The sequence below is a fragment of the Pygocentrus nattereri genome, chromosome 13 (assembly GCF_015220715.1).
Source record: "Pygocentrus nattereri isolate fPygNat1 chromosome 13, fPygNat1.pri, whole genome shotgun sequence".
NCBI lineage: Eukaryota > Metazoa > Chordata > Actinopteri > Characiformes > Serrasalmidae > Pygocentrus > Pygocentrus nattereri.
This window is the reverse complement of record NC_051223.1, coordinates 38,616,021-38,636,392: the sequence shown is the minus strand read 5'-3', so window position 1 is coordinate 38,636,392 and position 20,372 is coordinate 38,616,021.

Below are 20,372 nucleotides of genomic sequence, written 5' to 3'. Positions count from 1 at the left end.
AGGGTCTGGTTCATGCGCTCTACTCTACCATTCCCAGCCGGATGATATGACGTGGTCCTACTTCGGGTTATACCATAAGCCTCGCATAGCTGCTGGAAAAGTGCAGACTCGAAATTAGGCCCTCTATCAGAATGAAATCTTAGTGGACACCCAAATGTCTGGATCACATGCAGCCACAAAGCTTTTACCGTAGTCTTAGCTGTTTGGTCTCTTGTGGGGATCGCCCATGCATAGCGAGTAAACATGTCTACTGCTACCAAGATATTCTGGTAAGTATCTGTTGGCCTACCTAAGGACAGAAAGTCTAGTGCTATCACCTCTAAGGGAAAAGACACAGAAATGGGGTGCAAAGGGGCCTTAAGCTCCATATTACCTTTCTGCAAACCACAAGAGACACACCCAGACTGGAACCCTCTCACCTCTTCCTCCATTTGGGGCCAATAGAAATGCCGCCTTATGCGAAGCAGGGTCTTCTCAACCCCAGAGTGTCCTGTAGCCTCATGGTACCGCAACCAAACCTCTTTCCGCCACTGTACTGGGCAGACAATCTGGGAATAGGGCTCATTCGTGAAGGGGTCAATAACAATCCTGTACAAGAGTCCATCCTTACTTTGCAACTTTCGTCTCTGGTGGAGCAACTGTTGTGACACTCTTGGCAGAGCCTTCCTCTCAGCAGCCGTGGGGAAAACCCCTTGTTCTACATACCATTTCAGGGTACGCACACCATCATCCTGCTCCTGGGCATGCTGCCAGTCCACAGCTTCCACGGGCATCTCTGTTTCGCCAGAGGCCTCCTGCAGTCCAGCTGCCATCACCCCTACACTTGGGGGAACCTTAACACAAGGGAATCTAGATAGTGCGTCAGCATTTCCATTTTCACGACCCGCCCGGTACTTCACCTCGAAATCAAAGCTGGCCAATTGGGCTACCCACCGTTGCTCAGTGGCCCCCAGCTTAGCAGTCTGCAAATGAGCCACCGGGTTGTTATCGGTCATGACGGTGAACTTGGCTCCTGTGAGATAACCACGGAATTTCTCAGTAACTGCCCACTTCAGCGCCAAAAATTCCAATTTAAAAGAGCTATAATTGGCATCATTTTTCTCACTTGGGTGAAGGCTCCGACTAGCATATGCAATGACACGTTCACGGCCATCCTGCATCTGAGACAAAACTGCCCCCAATCCTTGATTACTGGCATCAGTGTATACAATAAAAGGTTCTGAAAAGTTTGCATAAGCCAAGATAGGAGCTTCAGTAAGATGCTGTTTCAACTGTTCAAAGGCGCTTTGGCATGCAGGTGTCCAACTGATTTGGCGATGGGAGGTCTTTCTGTCCACTGGCATACCTACCAACAGTGAATTCAACGGCCGTGCCAGCTTAGCAAACCCATCAATGAAGCGTCTATAATAGCCAGCAAGTCCCAAAAATGCCCTCACCTCCTTGATGGTTGTAGGAACCGCCCACTCTTGGACAGCAGCAATTTTCTCCGGGTCGGGACGTACACCGCACCCATCCACCACATGTCCCAGGAACTTAACTTGCTTCTGGAGCAGGTTGCACTTGTCTGGCCTCAGCTTCAATCCGTACCGACTGAGGCGTTCAAACACTTGTTCCAGGTGTTGTAAATGCAGAGAGAAGTCAGCAGAATACACAATTATATCATCTAAATAAACAAACAGAAATTCAGCTACTTGGCCTCTCAGGCAATACTGCATTAGTCGCTGGAAGGTAGCTGGCGCGTTGCACAATCCGAAAGGCATCCTACGAAACTGGAATAATCCTAATGGTGTAGCAAATGCAGTCTTTGGTTGATCATCTGGATGTACACCCACCTGCCAATAGCCACTAGCCAGGTCAAGAGTGCTAAACCACTGTGCTTGGGTTAAGGTAGTCAAGGTCTCTTCAATCCTGGGCATGGGAAAAGCATCCTTAAGAGTGACAGAATTCAATTTTCTGTAATCTACACAAAATCGCCAATTTCCATCCTTTTTCCTGACCATCACGACTGGGGCAGCCCAAGGGCTAGAACTCTCAGAAATTACACCACTATTCAGCATATCGGCAAGCAATGTTCGCATCTCTTGGTACATCTTAGGGGGTAGAGGTCGGAACCTCTCTCTAATAGGAAGGGCCCCACCTGTAGGTATGCTATGATGGATAGCATCGGTGCATCCAAAGTCTTCCTCGTTCTGGGCAAACACACTAGTCCACTTTTGGAGTAAGTGACCTAATTCAACCTGCTGCTGATCTGTTAGATCCGAACGGGTAGCAAACTGGCTCACCTCAAATGTGGGGGTGCCCTTCCCCACAGGAACAGTCTCGATTACACTCACTTCCACCACGCCTTCTGACTTAACGTCCAGCTGGAGATCATATTGTCCATGGACATCAGCTTGTTGCACTTCATACAGTTTGCCCAGCTTCTGAAACTTTCCTATAAACATAGGATACGGGTGAACATTACACAGGCGGACAGGGATTCGTCCATACTTTACCCTCGCTACTGTCCGTGCCACAGTCAAAGCACCTCCATCCAACACTGGCTCCACTAGGCCACAGTATTCTTGGCCCCTCCTGTTCCCCCGGACACGTCCCCACACGATCATTTCACTTTCTGGGGGAACACAGATCCTACGCCGGCTAGCAGACCAGACATGACCCACAAAGCCATCTCGCTGCTCTTGGGCAGCAATCCGTTGGCAGGTCGCAAGTGTTTGCTGCCACAGTTTTCTGTCATTCCTGGGGGAGGTTCCTTTCCACCTCAGCCACTCTCGTTCCTGGAAGAGATCATTCCAGCATGCAGACAGGACATTCATGCCAATAATCATTGGGTAAGTAGAACACTCATCTTTAACGATCACAACACCCCGTTCTGGGATCTGAACTCCAGCGACTTCGAAGTTCAGAACAGCATAGCCAACATAGGGTATTTCAAGTCCATTAGCAGCTTTTAGTGTTAAAATAGGGGCTCTACCCATCTGATACTGAGGGAAATACTTCTTCAGCATTTGGTGTTGCATCAGGGTAACCTGAGAACCAGTATCTAAAAGTCCTGTACATTTTACATTTTCCACCAGAATTTCTACTATAGGGCAATTTCCAATAAAAGTCTCTGTGGTCCTATTATGGTCTGTCTCAGCCAAGGGCCCCACTGCTTGGACCTCTGCAGCAGGGCAATTTAGTTTAAATGCGGCCCTACAACAGCAGTTCCCCTGCAGTTCCTAGCAAAATGTCCAGGTTGCTTGCAACGACGACAAATAGGCTTACCATCAGCATCCCATTGATTTGGTTGTGTCGGATCCCGGTTTCGGCTGGTAGTAGCCCTAGTAGGCGGAACATTAGGGCTGGGTTCACAACACAAAGGTTTCAGCTCTTTGATTACCTCTTGGGTCAATTCGCGCATTTGGCCACGCATTTCTTGCAGCAACTCTTGTTTCAGCTCCGCCCTCCAATCCGCCTGTTGTGGACGCGAATGAGATGCACTGGTCTCACGGATCACTGAACATGACATATCATACCTGTTGGGCCCATATTCGGTTTCCAATAGTAAGGCTTCTTGGTGTAGGTCTGCGAAGGTCCCTGCAGGCATTCTCCGAGCAAAAGTCTGCAAAGCCCGTCTGAACGGTCCATCTTCTAGCCCCAACAACAGCTGGTCTTTCAACTGTGTTTCAGTGAGGGCTCCCTCCGGGTTTCGCCTCTGCAGTCTGCAGAAAAGTTCCCTCAATCGTAACACAAAAGCTTTAAAAGTCTCACCTGGCCTCTGTCTACAACTAAAGAATTGTGTGCTTAGGACAGGAAGTGGTACTTCAGCTGCATACAAGTTATCCAAGTGTTTGAAAATTTTCACTGCTGTATCTCTATCCCCAGCTTCTAACACATTTACTTCTCGCTTTGCTTCTCCCGATAGAGCACCCATTAAAATCTGCACCTTCCTAGGTTCTGTAAGATCTTGTACCTCCAACAAACCTTGTACCTGTTCTTTCCAATCAGAGTACATAAAATCACCATCAGGTCCTTTAAACTTAGGTACCCAAGGGGCACCTGGAAACACCGGCATCATCATTATGAAAATTTTTTTTTTCTGTTATCCTTTGGGAAAACTGGCACTCTTTCACTCCCAATCCTGCCGACTACGCCAAAAAAGGGGCGGGTGTCGCGTGGGTTAGTTAAATATAAGGTAGTGTTAAACCATGTATGTATTCCTAAAATAACCAGGGACTTCCAACATATCACATAGCCCCTAGGAATAGAATTTTAAAACAATCTAGAACACTTAAAACCTACTATTAAAATTTACTACTCCTAGGAACCATTGAGATAGAGAAAGATGTACAACCAGAACCCAATTTAACCCAAACTCCACACGACTCACCCACACTAGTAAAGAAATAATAAATTCGTTTGGGAGGGAACAGAGTATGAGCCAGTGATCCCAACAGGAGACAGCATACTCAAACAAGCAATGTTTTATTTTATACTTTGAGCAAATATATACACACTAAAAGCTAGGTCGTTGCGGTAGATTAATGGGAACGAAAGCAAAACAACAGGAAAATAAATAAACAAAAACGCAAAACAAAAGAATAATACCAAATAAACCAAAAAAAACACAAAGGGGAACCAAGAATACACAGGAACTAAAAGGAAGGAAAGTCCGGTTCACTGTTTCAATAAAAGAAGTCCATAACGACCAGGGGAATGTAGACACGGCTCCCTTGAGTCTCACCACGCCGCTCTAGGACAAAATAAAAGAAAAGACTGACCAGTAATATGTCCTTTGTGTACTCAAGCTTGGGTTTAAATTAGCCTAGTGGCTACAGAGAGGGTTTCCGAGTGTAGTCAGAGTATTTAGAGTTAATTAATAAAAGCAATGGCAGTCCAGCACTCCTGGTTCCTTAAAATATACACCACCTGTAAAACAGCTGCTCGTACTCACACAGTTCCGGGTAGTGATCGAAACCACTACCCAGAAATTGCAGCAACACGCCTGTGGTGTATAGGATGACCCTCGGTCTTCTATCCAGCATTCCCTTTGAGCCGCCGCTGACGTCACCGCATGCACACACTCCAGCAGTTCCTCCTGAATCTGCTGCCAGCCGCTGCACTCACACGCCACTCGGACCAAGCCCCTACTGCCGGCTAATGCTGCGCCGAATCCTGCTGGCGTTCTAGCCACGCTCCCGGCTGCTTCCGCCTCTGCTGCACTATCCACACCCGCAGCACACCTGTGCCACCGATCTCTCTCCCCGGATCTCTCTCCCCTCCTGTAAAAGTCCGCTTTTAAAATAAGAGTCCCCGAGCACCCGCGCTCTCTTTCCACGCTGATAGGCTGATTAAAGAGACAGTTATTAGGTTCAGGTGGAGATAGTCAGACGGCCCCAAAAGAAATCAAAAACACCCAAAATTACACAGCACAGCACACGAAAAATTTAAGTAAAACCAAACACTCAAAACATAAATACACCAACACAAATCCAAAATGTATTTTAAAGATAAATCAAGAAAATAACACTTTTTTTTGACCCGTCTAACATATGGCATTGCCAGTTTGCATGGAAGAGAGCCAGGGCCTTCCTCCTGGTGACCGCTCACACTTGTGGGCAAAATACCAATCATCACCAGCATCTGGGGCCTTCCTTCCATCCTGGGCAACAAGTCTGACTATCTGCCAACGATCTCTTCTTGTGCATGGATTTAAAAGCCTGGCTCTTTAGTATGTGGAACCCTTTTAAGGTCCTGAGAATGGTCAAACCCATCTACAGGCACCAACTCCCCCTGTCCACTGAAGTGAATCCCACCTTTGATGTCACACACCTCAAATCTGTCCTAAGTAGTTCTTTCTCAAAACCTGCCACTCCTCCCCCAGCCTCGCAACTTTCAGGCTACCCAGCATATACAGTGAGGAGTCTTCTAGACTGCAATGGTTGCCAATACCTGAAGGACTCACAAGGTAATGCCCCAAAGAGAGGTCATGGGTGCCTGCTTAACACATTCTGGACGCTGACTGGTTTTGGGAGCCGTTCCTAGGGGGAAGGGTTTTGTAAGGGACAGGTGGCAAGACCTAATGCTGCCACCAGAGGGAGGCAGAAAGCAGTCTCCAGATCTCAGTCAGGGCAATTCTGAACACCTGGGCAAGCCCTATATACGAAGACTGTGCTGTATGTGGTTTTATATAGAACTTAAAAGGATTCTATGTAGCACCAAAACGGGATCTTCTATTGTATACAGGCCTGGCACCATAACAAGACAAATATTTTTTGGTGCTATATAGAACCATATACAATATGTTCTCCATCAATCTGAAGAATGTTTTCAAGATGCAAAGAACTCCAAATCATGCAAATGGTTCTATATAGATCCACTGTCTTTGCTAAAGAACCACTGAAGGACCACCTTTTTTGAAGGTGTAGATGCCACAGAGAAGATGATCCTGATTGGATAATTTTCTATTGGGCATTTCAAGAGTATCGGTACAATACAATAGAGTTTAATTAGAAATAGCATGATGGTTCTATTAAATTAAATCAAACTAAAATTAAATGAATTATAAATTGTATTTCTTAGTTTCCAGCAATCATTAGACCTTCTCTGAAGGCCCCGAAGGCCCTGAGCGCTCCTTACTGATATAAATGACATGTATAGTAGAGTGTTAGTAATACCTCTAGACTTTTAAGGGTTAATGAAACAGAGCTGACCACCGGAATCCACACAGCTGCCACCGGCTGTAGCCGCTAGCATGGCTAACCTCTGGTCCAGACCCCTGTCAGTGGTGTTATTCTGTTCGCTATGCTACGTTCTCCCTCAGGCAAACATACACAAACATGCACCTGCCACACTAACATATTCATGACTGACCTTACATTATAGAGGAGCTGAGGGTCAGTGTGTGTTAGGCACGGTTAGCCGGAGGGAGAACGAGGGGGTTTCTGTGTGTGTTTAGCACTCCAGCCTGAGCTAATCACCAGCAGAGAACATGCACTGGAGGTACGTGGCTGAACCAACACCAGTCATAAATAATAAATCACACACAGAACATTTTATATTCCGTGTTCTTCTCATTTCTGCCCGGTTTATACATCATCTGTGTGGCTGAATGTGATCCAGACAGAACCAGATTAAGATCCTCTAGTGTTTTGGGTACTGGACTCATGCATGTAACCCAGACCATGTAGGATGATAACCCAACACTCTGCAACCAAGGATGCGGGAAAGTGGGGGCGCTGATAGTTTAAGCATGTGGGTGACGTGGATGATGACATCATGCTGAATTCTTTACCTTTTTTATCCCGTTTAAATTATTTATACTGTATATCACACAGAGCGTGTCATACTGCACTATAATGAGGCGAGACATGACAATATGCACACATAACTGACATCAAACCACTGATGCACATCCTGATTTTATGCAAATGAGCTGAGAGGAGACCAATCAGATTTTTGATGTGTGCTGCGGTTGCTGATTCTGTCTCGGCCACAGGACTGGAGATAAAACGATTGATGAAATGTTATGTTATGTGGTTCTTCAAATGTTCTTTAGCAAAGAAAATGGTTCTATACAGAACTATGAACACCCTAAGAACCCTTGGCATGATTAAAGGGTTCTTTGCATCGCTAAATGGTTCTTCAGATTGATGGAGGACGGGCTGTAGATGGTTCTGTACAGCACCAGAAAGGGTCTTTCTATTGTTATGATGTCAATAGCAGCAGACATCGTAACAATAGACAATAGCAGAACCCTTTTCGGTGCTATATAGAACCCTTTCCATACTGAACCATATAAAGCACATTCTATAGGATAACAGAGCAGTGCTGAGAATGACCCACCACCCACATAGTACCTGCTCTGTGGGGGTCCATGGGGGTCCTGACCACTGAAGAACAGGGTAACAGAGTATCAGAGAAACAGATGGACTACAGTCTGTAACTGTAGAACTACAGAGTGCAGCTATACAGTAAGTGGAGCTGATGAAGTGGACAGTGAGCGTAGAAACGAGGAGGTGGTCATGATGTTACGCCTGGTTGGTTAAATTGAGTGACACTTCATTTATCCCACCTTCATTGACTTTTTACCACCTTGTTACTCCAAATTATTATTAATATTATGAAATATTAAACGATAGTACTTTGTGAAGAATATTAGGCTTGTTAAGCACAAACCATGTATCTGGTCTGTAAAAGTGGTTTTGCTAGAAAAAATGTAAATCAGTAAAATTAACATACAGTAAAAAGTAACAATAATTAAATACTTTTTTCCAACCCCTTCTTCCTTCGCAACAGTCACCTAGGCTACCCACATGGTAGGTCCAGCCAGGCATGCCTAACCAGTTTAAAGTTATTTTGAAGTTTTGCTCTACAGGTGATTTCAACTTTCTATACCTTTGCTGTGCTGTTGTTCCCTCAGCTTTCATTAAAAAAAAGAGATTTTATGAAGGATAAATTGGAGATTGATAGCAAGAGAGAGAGAGAGCGAGAGACAGAGACTGAGACTGAGACTGTGCCAGGATCATTAAGTCCAGGAGAAACTTTCCTCAGCGCTGTGTGAGGGAGTTTTTTTGAGGGAACAGCGATTCTGAAGGTGATTAAAAAGCCATTACAGGAATGACTCTCTCAGGTAATTTGTGAGTTAGTCATTCAGAGCCTGTTAGAGATGGAGAATAACCCAGCTTATAGGAACCGAGCTTTATAGATGGACATATTATGCAGGATTGCCCACCCGGGAACGTTCCAGACTGAAATGTTCTGTATTTTGCTAAAAGGCCAAATTCTGCCGAAACTGAATGTATTCCTCCCTTCAATTTGTCTCTGTTTGGTCTTTGAGTTGGTTCATCTCTCAGCTGAAACGCACAACTTTCTCTCAAGGCTGCACTTCTTTCTCAGCACCTATTAACTGTGGCGTACCTCAGAGCTCCATTTTAGGGCCTATTTGATTCTCCTTATAAATGCTTCCTCTGTGTACTTTTGTTCAGAAAAAAAATAATTAAAAAAAAGTTCTACTGAAACCCAAGCACAATCTGAAGTCTCTGTTGTACTGGCTAAACTATATCAAATTCTTCTTGGCAAAAAAAAAAACAACTATTATTATTATATTTAGTTTTTGTGATTATACCAAAAGAAAAGCTGATAATGTGGGTGGTCTTTTCTCCCAGGATTTGCATGCTTGGGTACAAAATCTTGTTTTTAATGAACAAATACATTCTGTTTTCAGTCTGTTTTATTGATTTTTATTTTATATTTTATTTATTCTGTTTTATTTTTGCTTTATACCTTAATATTTGAAGTATTGTGTTTGTCTTTTATAGTCAGTTACAGTGTTTTTTAATCAAATGGCCTTTCTTTTCTTCTGCTTTCATAATTAATTTTAATACGTGCCATTAAAATTTGTTGTTTTTATATTTGTGTGTGTGTGTGTGTGTGTGTGTGTGTGTGTGTGTGTGTGTGTGTTTTATACATAAACCTGAAGACGTCCCTCTCAGACCGCAGCGTTTCTTTCAGATCATAAACTGCAGTGTATGTGTAGCATATTGAGCTCTACACTAACAGTTTATGGTGTGTAATCAAACCTGATGGTCTTCTGAAGGTAAGTGTGAGTGCAGCAGTAACGCTGATGAGGCTGACGTATGCAGAGGATCATCAGACTGTCATCGAGCCGGGGGCTCCGTCATCGAGCCGGGGGCTTTATTTAAACACAGAGTTCAGTAAACAACACGTTAGTCTTTATTTCACCTGAGGGAGGTTTGAGTTTATGATTCAAGAGGCAGTTCAGGTTCCAGCTAGAAAACAAGACCATCTGAAAACAGCCGATATCTTCTGATTCAGAGTGGTAGGAGCCGCTTTCTGAACACAGATACACTCAGTACTGGTGAGAACCGCATGATTTTAAAATTATTTTTATTATTTTTTACTGTAAAACAACAGAAAAGTACATTGGGACTGGATTAGTTCTCCATGGGGAGGCGATTTATGCACCACCTTCACTTCAGAGAAGATTAGAATGACTTTAGTCATTATTTAGTTTAGCCTAACCATTTACCTTTCCGCCCTAAGAGACCGCAGTGTGCCGTTAGCCTGAGAATTCCCCACAGTCAACGTCATATATATGGTCAGATTTTATATGCAGACAGATAAATTTGAAAGCTTTTAAATAGTCAACATCCCTATTATGCATTGTTTTGGTTTAGCTGGGCTGATCATGACGTAATGTGTCTGTCTGGTTTAGCAGATCTGGTAGACTTGTGTTTGTTTTGACAAAGGAATTAGGTTTAGTTTAGTCCAGAGCTGCATGTTAAACCCCCAAAGTTGCCAGTTTAGATATGAGGAAAGCCGCAGTTCTTCGTTTTATCTCAGCACGGTCATTTGTCTGGAAAGGTGTGAATAGTTTTTCACAGCAGGCGGTTCCAGCCCCTCAGCTCAACATTTCTCACACACACACACACACACACACACACACACACACACACAAAGACCCCCAGTTCATCTGATAACAGAGCCACAGACACACCATCGTATTTGATTTGTTAGGTAAAAATATCCAGTCCACTGGCGGAATGGCCACTAGGGGGCGATGCAGAAAGAGACTGGAAAACTAACTGATTATGACTTGAAATGTAATTTAGTCCAAAGATCACCGGAGTTATTGTTATTGTAACGCAGTTATTATGAGGAGTAAAGCTACACTCTTCAGAGCGGCAGATCTACAGGATCAGACCGGCTCTGATTTAAAACATCCTCACCCACTTGCTCTGATGCTCAGTGAACCCCACTCGCCGAACTGTTCCCGATGCCTCCGGCGATGAGATCATTTGATCTCTATCATTTGTAATTACGCTAACGTTAATTTCAGAGCCCTGGCTGTTAATTCACATGTGACATTTCATTTCACATATTTTAATTAAGATCTCTTAAGCAAGTCACTGCCGTCTGTCTCCTTCACCATGAAAGGAGGTGATAAGGAGAGAGGAGAGAGAAACTGCACTCCTCCTCAGTCCATCCGTCACTCCATTATCCACATATATATATAAGCAGGGAGCACAGACGTCAGAAAATGGGGATCTAATTGAAGCATCTAATTCAATTTTCCTCCTCGTTTCTCTGGAAGTCTCTGATGACGTTCTTTTCTCGTCCTCAGAGACTTCCTGTCGCTGGATCTTCTTCCCCATTCCGTTCTGAAGTGATTTCAATCAGTCAGGTGCTGGAGATCAGTGGAACTCGAGTGGAGTCGCCGCGTAAACCGGCCTGAAAAGCCTGAGGGCTCTTAAAGGAGGTTTGTGTAATTTGATTTGAGCATTTTTGCTGGAGGTGAAGGCTGAAGGAACCTTATATTAGGGCTCGGATCAAAACAGCTTTTTCCAGCTATGCAATATTGCCCCCTTTTCTCCACGAAACACACTATAATTCTAGTTAATGCTTTTATTCTATTCTCTGTGGTAAGCTCCCCGAACAATTAGTCATCTCGCATGTTTAAGGTGGTGGTAAGTTCAGGCTTCTGCAGATGGTGCTGCACAAGGATGATCGGGCTATAAATACCTGTGGGTTGTGTGACAGGATTCATAGATTGAGAAGAGGTGGTACAGTGCAGTAAAGGTCTTGTTTGATGTGTGGAAAATGGGTTGCAAAGCAGATGTTAACAATTGGCAAAAAGGAGCGATTGCATTTGGGCGCCAATGGCCAGAGTGTGAAGGAAGTAGCCAGGGTTGCAGGTGTACCAATGGGCGCGGTCATACGGCTCGACCAGCAGTGGCAAAAATCCCAGTCTTCACGAAATTATCATCAGAACTGTGGCTGAAAGACGAAACTGACGGACAGGGACCGCCGACGTGTTTGCTTGTGAATTCAAGTCAGCACATGTTCTTCACAACCAATTTCTGAAAGAACTCTCCACAAGGAACTGTATACCATGTGCATGGAGTGGCATGCAAGAGGCCTTCTGCTCATGAAGAGACGAGCAGTCCAGTTTATGACTAAAAACATGTTATCTGGTCAGATCAATCTGGTTTCTGCCTGCATGTGAATGATGCTCAGCGTCACGTTCATCATAAACCTCAGGAGGCCTATAATGAGGACTGTGTGCAGGTGTGGTTCAAGCTGGAGGAGCTCTGTGATGTACCGGGGGTGTTTTAATGATGCTGAAATGGGTTTTTTCGTGGAGGTGACACCACAGTACCAACATTGAGCTGCTGGACAACCAGGTTTTGCCTTTTTCTCATCATCTTACCCAGGAACATAACATTCTTATCCCTGTATTCCATGATGACCGTTCTTGCGATCACAGGGGTGCAAATGTGGCCAATTGGTATGATGAACATTCGGGAGCGTTCACACATCTGGACTGGCCTGCAAAATTCCCAAGCTATGGAGAAATTAAATTTGAAAAGCTATGGGACAACCGGGAACATAGAGTAAGAGTGGCTGAACATTGTTGTCACCTACATCCAGAATTACAGCTGTTACTCTTGCTTGTGGAGGTATTACATGCTATTAGGTAGGTTTCAGTCACAAGTGACTAAGTTTTATGTCCAGTGAGCTTTTTTACTTAACTCAGCTGCTGGAATTCTCTCTCAATCCGAGAAAGCAGCTCATATCACCTTCATTTTATGCCTTTTACACTGGTTAACTGTCCAGCTTTGTATCCGGTTTAAAGTCCTCTTGTTAACTTACAGACCTCTACATGGTCTTGCGCCAGCCTATTCATCGGAGCTCCTGCACCCTTACTGTCCAGAACATTTCGCGCTTGAGCTGAGGGCTGGACTCCAGCACAGTCTGCTAATTTCTTTGCTCTGATGCAATGTTCTGCCTGGCTCAGAAATGCGACGATGGAGCTCAGAATTATCTATTTGAGTGTTTAAACACAGTGTCCACTCACTGTCCACTCTATTAGACACTCCTAACTTATCGGTCCACCTTGTAGATGTAAAGTCAGAGACGACAGCTCATCTGCTGCTGCACAGTTTGTGTTGGTCATCCTCTAGTCCTTCATCAGTGGTCACAGGACGCTGTTGGCTGGATATTTTTGGTTGGTGGACTGTTCTCAGTCCAGCAGCGACACTGAGGTGTTTAAAAACTCCAGCAGCACTGCTGTGTCTGATCCACTCAGACCAGCGCAACACACACACTAACACACCACCACCACGTCAGTGTCACTGCAGTGCTGAGAATGACCCACCACGCAAACAGTACCTGCTCTGTGAGGGTCCATGGGGGTCCTGACCACTGAAGAACAGGGTAACAGAGTATCAGAGAAACAGATGGACTACAGTCTGTAACTGTAGAACTACAGAGTGCAGCTATACAGTAAGTGGAGCTGATAAAGTGGACAGTGAGCGTAGAAACGAGGAGGTGGTCAGAACGTTCTGGCTGATCCATGTATGGCAATATATTAGCTGTTGCTGTGAAGTTTTGAAGGCCTGAGATTTACATTCACTGCTGTGAGGCCACGACAAAGGCAGGAAAACCAGAAACTGTAACTCAGAAGCTGTAAACCTCCTGTCATGGCATTCTGGCTTTTCTGCAAAGCAGCTCTGAGATAGAAAGCGCCGTACAGATGAACCCGAAACACAGAACTGAGTAAGTGCTTCGTGCATCTTCTCTGAAAGGATTCTCTCAGCATAAAACAAGAGGCTTGACCTTTACTGATGTTCCCTCAAACAATCAGTGACCTTTTCAGGGTGTGGATCAGAGAGAGGATATAGATGTTAATTTCACTGCTCTCTTCTGTAAATCTTCTCCAAATCCAGACATCCGGCCGAGGTTCTTCTGCTCTGCCAGACGTCTGCCTGCTGGTGCGCCAGGTGAACGTCTGCTGAGAAACAGAAGATCTGGACTGGATCTGGAGCCCACAGCCTCCTCTCTTTAGTTAAGATTGGCTGCTAGGATTTGATTTCAGAGGGATACAGACTAGAATACACAAGAGGATACACAGCAGGATCTTCACCTAAATACACACTGGAATTCATCGCATTTTACTGCGTCATTAAGAAGGCTGCGTCTCCGTGTTGGTAGGTGAGCTGTATCTGTGACTGAGCTGTGATGGAGCTCATCTCGTCACCGTTACTGCAGATACAGCCCTGCAGGTGGATAAACACCAACAACACAGACCAGCATGACCACAAACACATGAACAGACATGTGGACACTTTAGACACCTTATTAGAAACACTGCGAGGAGAAGATCAGCTGATTGGTGGATCTCCAGAGTTCAGAACGTTCCAGTTACTGTTCTTCAGCAAAGAAAACAATTTCATGTAGAGCCATGGACACTCAAAGAACCATCTGCTTGATTAAATGGTTCTCCGCATGGTGGAATGTTTTCAGATTGATGCTGTATATGGTTCTATATAGCACCAAAAAGCGTTCTATTGTTACGCTGTCAAGTTTGTTAGAACCCTTTTTGGTTCTATATAGAACCATTTTCTTTGCTAAAGCGCGAAGAAGTGTCGGAGCTGTTTGGCAGTGCTGAGGAACACGATGATAACTTTTCTAAATAAATAATTTTCATTTCATTTTCATTTATTTAATATTTATTATTATTATTCTTGTTATTATTATTATTAATAATAATAATAACAATAATAATAATAATGACACTTATTACTCACTCACTCAATTTTATTTCAAAGTATTATTATTATTATTATTATTATTATTATTATTATTATTATTGGTATAATTATGCCCTTCGATGGACTGGCGACCTGTCCAGGGTGTATCCTGCCTTCCGCCCGATGACCGCTGGGATAGGCTCCAGCACCCCCCCACGACCCTGAGGGAGAAGCAGCTCAGAGTGTGTGTGTGTGTGTGTGTGTGTGTGTCTATTATTATTATTATTAATACCACACAATAATAATAATAATAATAATAATATTGGCATTATTATTGTTATTATTAAGAATGCAAGACCTTGTTAAATAAGTATTATTATTAATGACATTTTTTATTATTGTCACACACTTATTTCAAAGTATTATTATTATTATTATTATTATTATTATTATTATGACTCTCACACTCAATTTTTTTCAAAATATTATTATTGGTATTGTTGTTGTTGTTGTTGTTGTTATTGATATTATTATTATCATTATTATGATTATTAAGAATGGAAGGCCTTGTTCAATAAGTATTTTTGACATTTTTATTATTGTCACACACTTATTTCAAAGTATTATTATTAATATTATTACTCTCACACTGATATTTTTCAAAGTATGATGATTATTGTTATTAAACAGCAAGCTGGTTCCATGCTGATGAGCTTCTGTGGGCAGGTCTTTGTTTCACAGCTTTATTGCATCCTCTTCTGAAAGCTCTTACTCTGAGGCTGTGGAATGATTATCAGGTCTGTGGATTAAAAGGCCTCTGTAGACGACCTCAGGGGCCGACTGCTGGTCTGAAACAGCTTAGAGGTGCGTTTGTTTGTGGATTGAAGACTCTGGAATGAATGGGAGTGAAAAGAGAGCTTCTCTCATGGGCCTCAGCAGCAGCAGCTGGTTCTGGAGGGCAGCTGCTGAGGAGGAAGCCCATTGATAGGAAAGCTGATTCACTGGAATGAAAAATGTGGAACGTTCAAAATCAAAACGGACTCGTTTCCAGGTTGAATGACGTGGCTCACCGAAATGCTGCGCAACAGGCTTCCCTGTACAACAACTGTGCAGAGCCTTTAATGAAATACAGATCAGACAGATTTTCACGCTAACGTCAGTCCTGCGGCTACAGCTCTGTCAGACAAACAGAAGAGACATCGCTGCTTTATTTACACTTCAGTGGAACTAACAAGAACCTTCTAGAACCTTCAGTGTGAGAGGCCCAGAGAGACAACGCAGAGGAGAAGAGAAGAAAAAAAGAGAAGAGCTTTTCTCTCTCTCTCTCTCTCTCTCTCTCTCTCTCTGTCTCTCTCTCTCTGTCTCTCTCTCTGTCTCTCTCTCCCTCTCTCTCTCTCTCTCTCTCTCTCTCTCTCTCTCTCTCTCTCTCTCTCTCTCTCTCTCTCTCTGTCTCTCTCTCTCTCTCTCTCTCTCTCTCTCTCTCTCTCTCTCTCTCTCTCTCTCTCTCTCTCTTCCCTCCTACATAAGCTCATTGTCCTTTGTGTTCTCTAATCTTCTAAATATAGATCAATGGTTCCAAAACAGCTGCCAAGTGAAACACCGTTCTTAATTACAGCATCTGTTACCATTAATATTCTACTGTAATTTACTTTTCATATTCCCTCAGTGCAATTTTCACTTTTATGGTCAATCAGATGATTTATGGTTGGGATGTACTTTAAAGATTTTACCTTTGCAGGACTTTCCGGGCAACAACATTTATTTATACCTTTGATTCGATGTGATAAAGAACATCTTGAAATGACCTCCACCGGTACTATGGTAGAGTAGATCCAGAGCAGAGTGCACAACATCACTGATGGGACAAAGTTGTTTAGGACTCTTTCTGTTTGTCCATTTTGACACAAACTGGTTGCACTGGTTAAAGTATTGCTCAGGCAGTAACATTATAATATAGAGATTAAGGTCATGTAAGGCACAACAATCAAAACTACACCAACAAAAACCAATCACCCACCAAACGCCAACATTCTCCACCAATCACCCACCAAACGGCAACATTCTCCACCAATCACCCACCAAACGGCAACATTCTCCACCAATCACCCACCAAACGCCAACATTCTCCACCAATCACCCACCAAACGGCAACATTCTCCACCACTCACCCACCAAACGCCAACATTCTCCACCAATCACCCACCAAACGCCAACATTCTCCACCAATCACCCACCAAACGGCAACATTCTCCACCAATCACCCACCAAACGCCAACATTCTCCACCAATCACCCACCAAACGGCAACATTCTCCACCACTCACCCACCAAACGCCAACATTCTCCACCAATCACCCACCAAACGGCAACATTCTCCACCAATCACACACCAACATTCTCCACCAATCACACACCAACATTCTCCACCACTCACCCACCAAACATCAGCATTCTCCACCAATCACACACCAACATTCTCCACCAATCACCCACCAAACGCCAACATTCTCCACCACTCACCCACCAAACACCAACATTCTCCACCAATCACCCACCAAACGGCAACATTCTCCACCAATCACACACCAACATTCTCCACCAATCACACACCAACATTCTCCACCAATCACCAACCAAACACCAACATTCTCCACCAATCACACACCAAACACCAACATTCTCCACCAATCACACACCAACATTCTCCACCAACCACACACCAAACATTAGCATTCTCCACCAATCACCCACCAAACACCAACATTCTCCACCAATCACCCACCAAACACCAACATTTTCCACCAATCACACATCAAACACCAACGTTCTCCACCAACCACACACCAAACACCAACATTCTCCACCAACCACACACCAACATTCTCCACCAATCACACACCAAACACCAGCATTTTCCATTAAATAGCGTTGTTTGCCACTGAACACCACTGTTCTCCAACACTAACCACCTTTCTTCATCAAACACAGCCAACTTCCGCCTAATACCAGACTCCATCATAGGTCTCCAAACTTTGACAGGCAGTTTTTATGGAAAAACATCTGACCCTGACGCTGAAACACCACCGACCACTCTCTCTTTACCAGTCACTTTATTGGATCCCTCACTCTCTTTTACTTTACTCCTCTTTTCTATAATCAGAAGCCGTGGGGGTCTCTGTTTTCCCCTCCGGTGTTCTCACCTGTCGAATGCTAAAACAGGAGAATTTGTGTGGAACTCTGGTGCAATTCAGCTGAAGGTGGAATCAGAGGTCAGTGAGAATCTCTAAGGATGTGAGTGTCTCAGAAACAGCCAGAATAAAGCCAATAAATCTTATCGGCTGTGCATTGTCTTCACCTGCCATTATGAGTGTCGGGAATAAACACTGTATGAATTTTTAAATCTCCGCTGGAGCGAGTTTGCAATGACCTCTGGTTATCTTCAGAGTTCCTTCGTCTGCTGAATGCTGAATGTGGAGAAAACGGCTGAATGTAGAGGAAACGCAGAGGCTGATTGGGGCTCAGTGGACTGCAGGTGCTGAATATTACAGTGCGGCTGTCGTCTCATTAAGCCGAGGATAATGCGGAGGAAATACATAAAGAGGAGCTACAGGCTGCAGAGCGAACAGAAAGAAGACGGGAGATAAAGTTTCAGAGTCAGAGAAAGAAGAGCTAATCTGACCAGCCGACTAATGGAATAAGAACAATGCAGACCGATTGGCATTGTCAAGAGGAGGAGTGAAAGGAAAGGTCAATCTTTAAATGTTTTCTTCTCTTGCTTTTTCTTTGAAAATCTCACCAAACTCCTGTATTTTATAAAGTGCTTCTTTTGGCATCAAGAGAAAAAAGTCTGTTTTATGAAGAAAAAGATAAAAGAAACAAAAATGACTAAAGTAAATGGGACATTGACATGATGTGCCTTTTATTTTTTTTTCCCCAAAATAATTGAATAAAGGGCGGCACGGTGGCATGGTGGGTAGCGCTGTCGCCTCACAGCGAGGAGGGCCTGGGTTCGATTCCCCGGCCGGGTGACCAGGGTCCTCTCTGTGTGGAGTTTGCATGTTCTCCCCGTGTCTGCGTGGGTTTCCTCCGGGTTCTCCAGTTTCCTCCCACAGTCCAAAGACATGCAGTCAGGCCAATTGCCAATCGACTTGCTACACTGCCCCTAGGTGTGAGTGTGTGAGTGACTGTCTGTCTGCCCTGCGATGGACTGGCGACCTGTCCAGGGTGTATCCTACCTTCTGCCCGATGACTGCTGGGATAGGCTCCAGCACACCCCCGCAACCCTGATATTTCAAGTGCATCCTTATAAAATTATAAAAGTCACTTTAGTTTCTTTTTGCCCCCAAAAGTCTAAAAGCATCCAACCATACATATCAGTTATTTAAACTATCAAAAAAAGTAATTTGGTGTATAAAATTATATAAAATAGTTTCGCATGAATTCATGTTTGGAAACTTTTAAAATAAAGACCATGTTGCAAAATAAGGCGGCTTTAAGGGCTCAACTCACTGCTACCATCCTCAAATTTCAGATGGCACAACCAAAAACAAAGGGCTTTTATTTTGACACACTTTCATGAAAGACAGGCCAGGGTTCTGCATCATAAAGAAGACCCCAAATGACCTTTGTGGTGCAATGCCAAAGTCACAAATTTGGTAAAAAATGTGATTTTGAGTCGCGGTTTGAACGGTTCTGTTTACCATGTCAGGGGGTTTGACCTCAGGAGAAAATGTGGAATTTATAATCATGTGTATTCATCTGAAAAAACCAAGTATAAACTCGAGGACAAAGGTTTCTATGAGTGTTGAAGTAAATGCCTGTTTGCTTTGAAATTAGTCTGAAAAGTCAGGTGGCTCGACCAGATGGAGCAACCAGACCAGCACAGTTTAATACCTGAAATAGGCCATTAAAGCCCGGATAACACAAACTATGCTTAAGATCTAAATCCACAGAGAGATAAATGAAGTCAGAACGCTGTGTAAAATGAAAATGAATGTAAATAAAGACAGAATGCAATGATTTGCGAATCTCATAGACCCATATTTTATTCACAATAGAGCATAGAACACACATCAGGTGCTGAAAGTCAGACAACTGAGCTAATGTTCGATACATTACTGACTGTGTTAACTGCCACGTTATTTTGTGGTATTTGTCTGTACGACGTTTGAAAAGGATTTTATGGCCATGAAGATCCAAAAAAATCCAAGTTTGCTCGCCCAGTGCTGGTCACCTGGTCACTACACCAATAAGAGTCCTTGGGCAAGACTCCAAACACCACCTTGGCCTACTTGTGTAAAATTATCAAATTGTAAGTCAGCCAAATGCCGTAAATGTGACTTATTTCTATGAAATGTGACCTGGGCAATGCCCAGCCATGAAATGAGTGGGCGGGGCTTCTGAAGGGAGGGGTGTATTTGTTTTGCCGAGTTTGAATATCAACATTCCTTCTTCAGAATCACATACCGCACCTTTAAATATCACTGCAGCTCTGAAATTCACTGTGGGCTGTAAACAAACATGAGACTTGTGTTATTAAAGCTGCTCTAATATTCCTTTGTTAATATTCCTGCTTTGAAGAGTTATGCTTTATAATGTACCACAATTTCACAGCCTGGTGAGTTCACAGCCTCAGACTGGACTGAAGGAGAGGTCATTATTTAAGCTTATGTGTGGGAAACACTCTGACCGACAGAGTGTCTCTTCTGGTGTTCTAGTTCAGATCTCCAAAAAGGTCAACATCTCTCAGACGGGCTGCGAGAGTGTAAACAGCTGAAGTAGCCGGCACTCCGGCTGGGGTAGGGGGTGTATAAGCGTTCTTGTGGCTCTTCTGGTG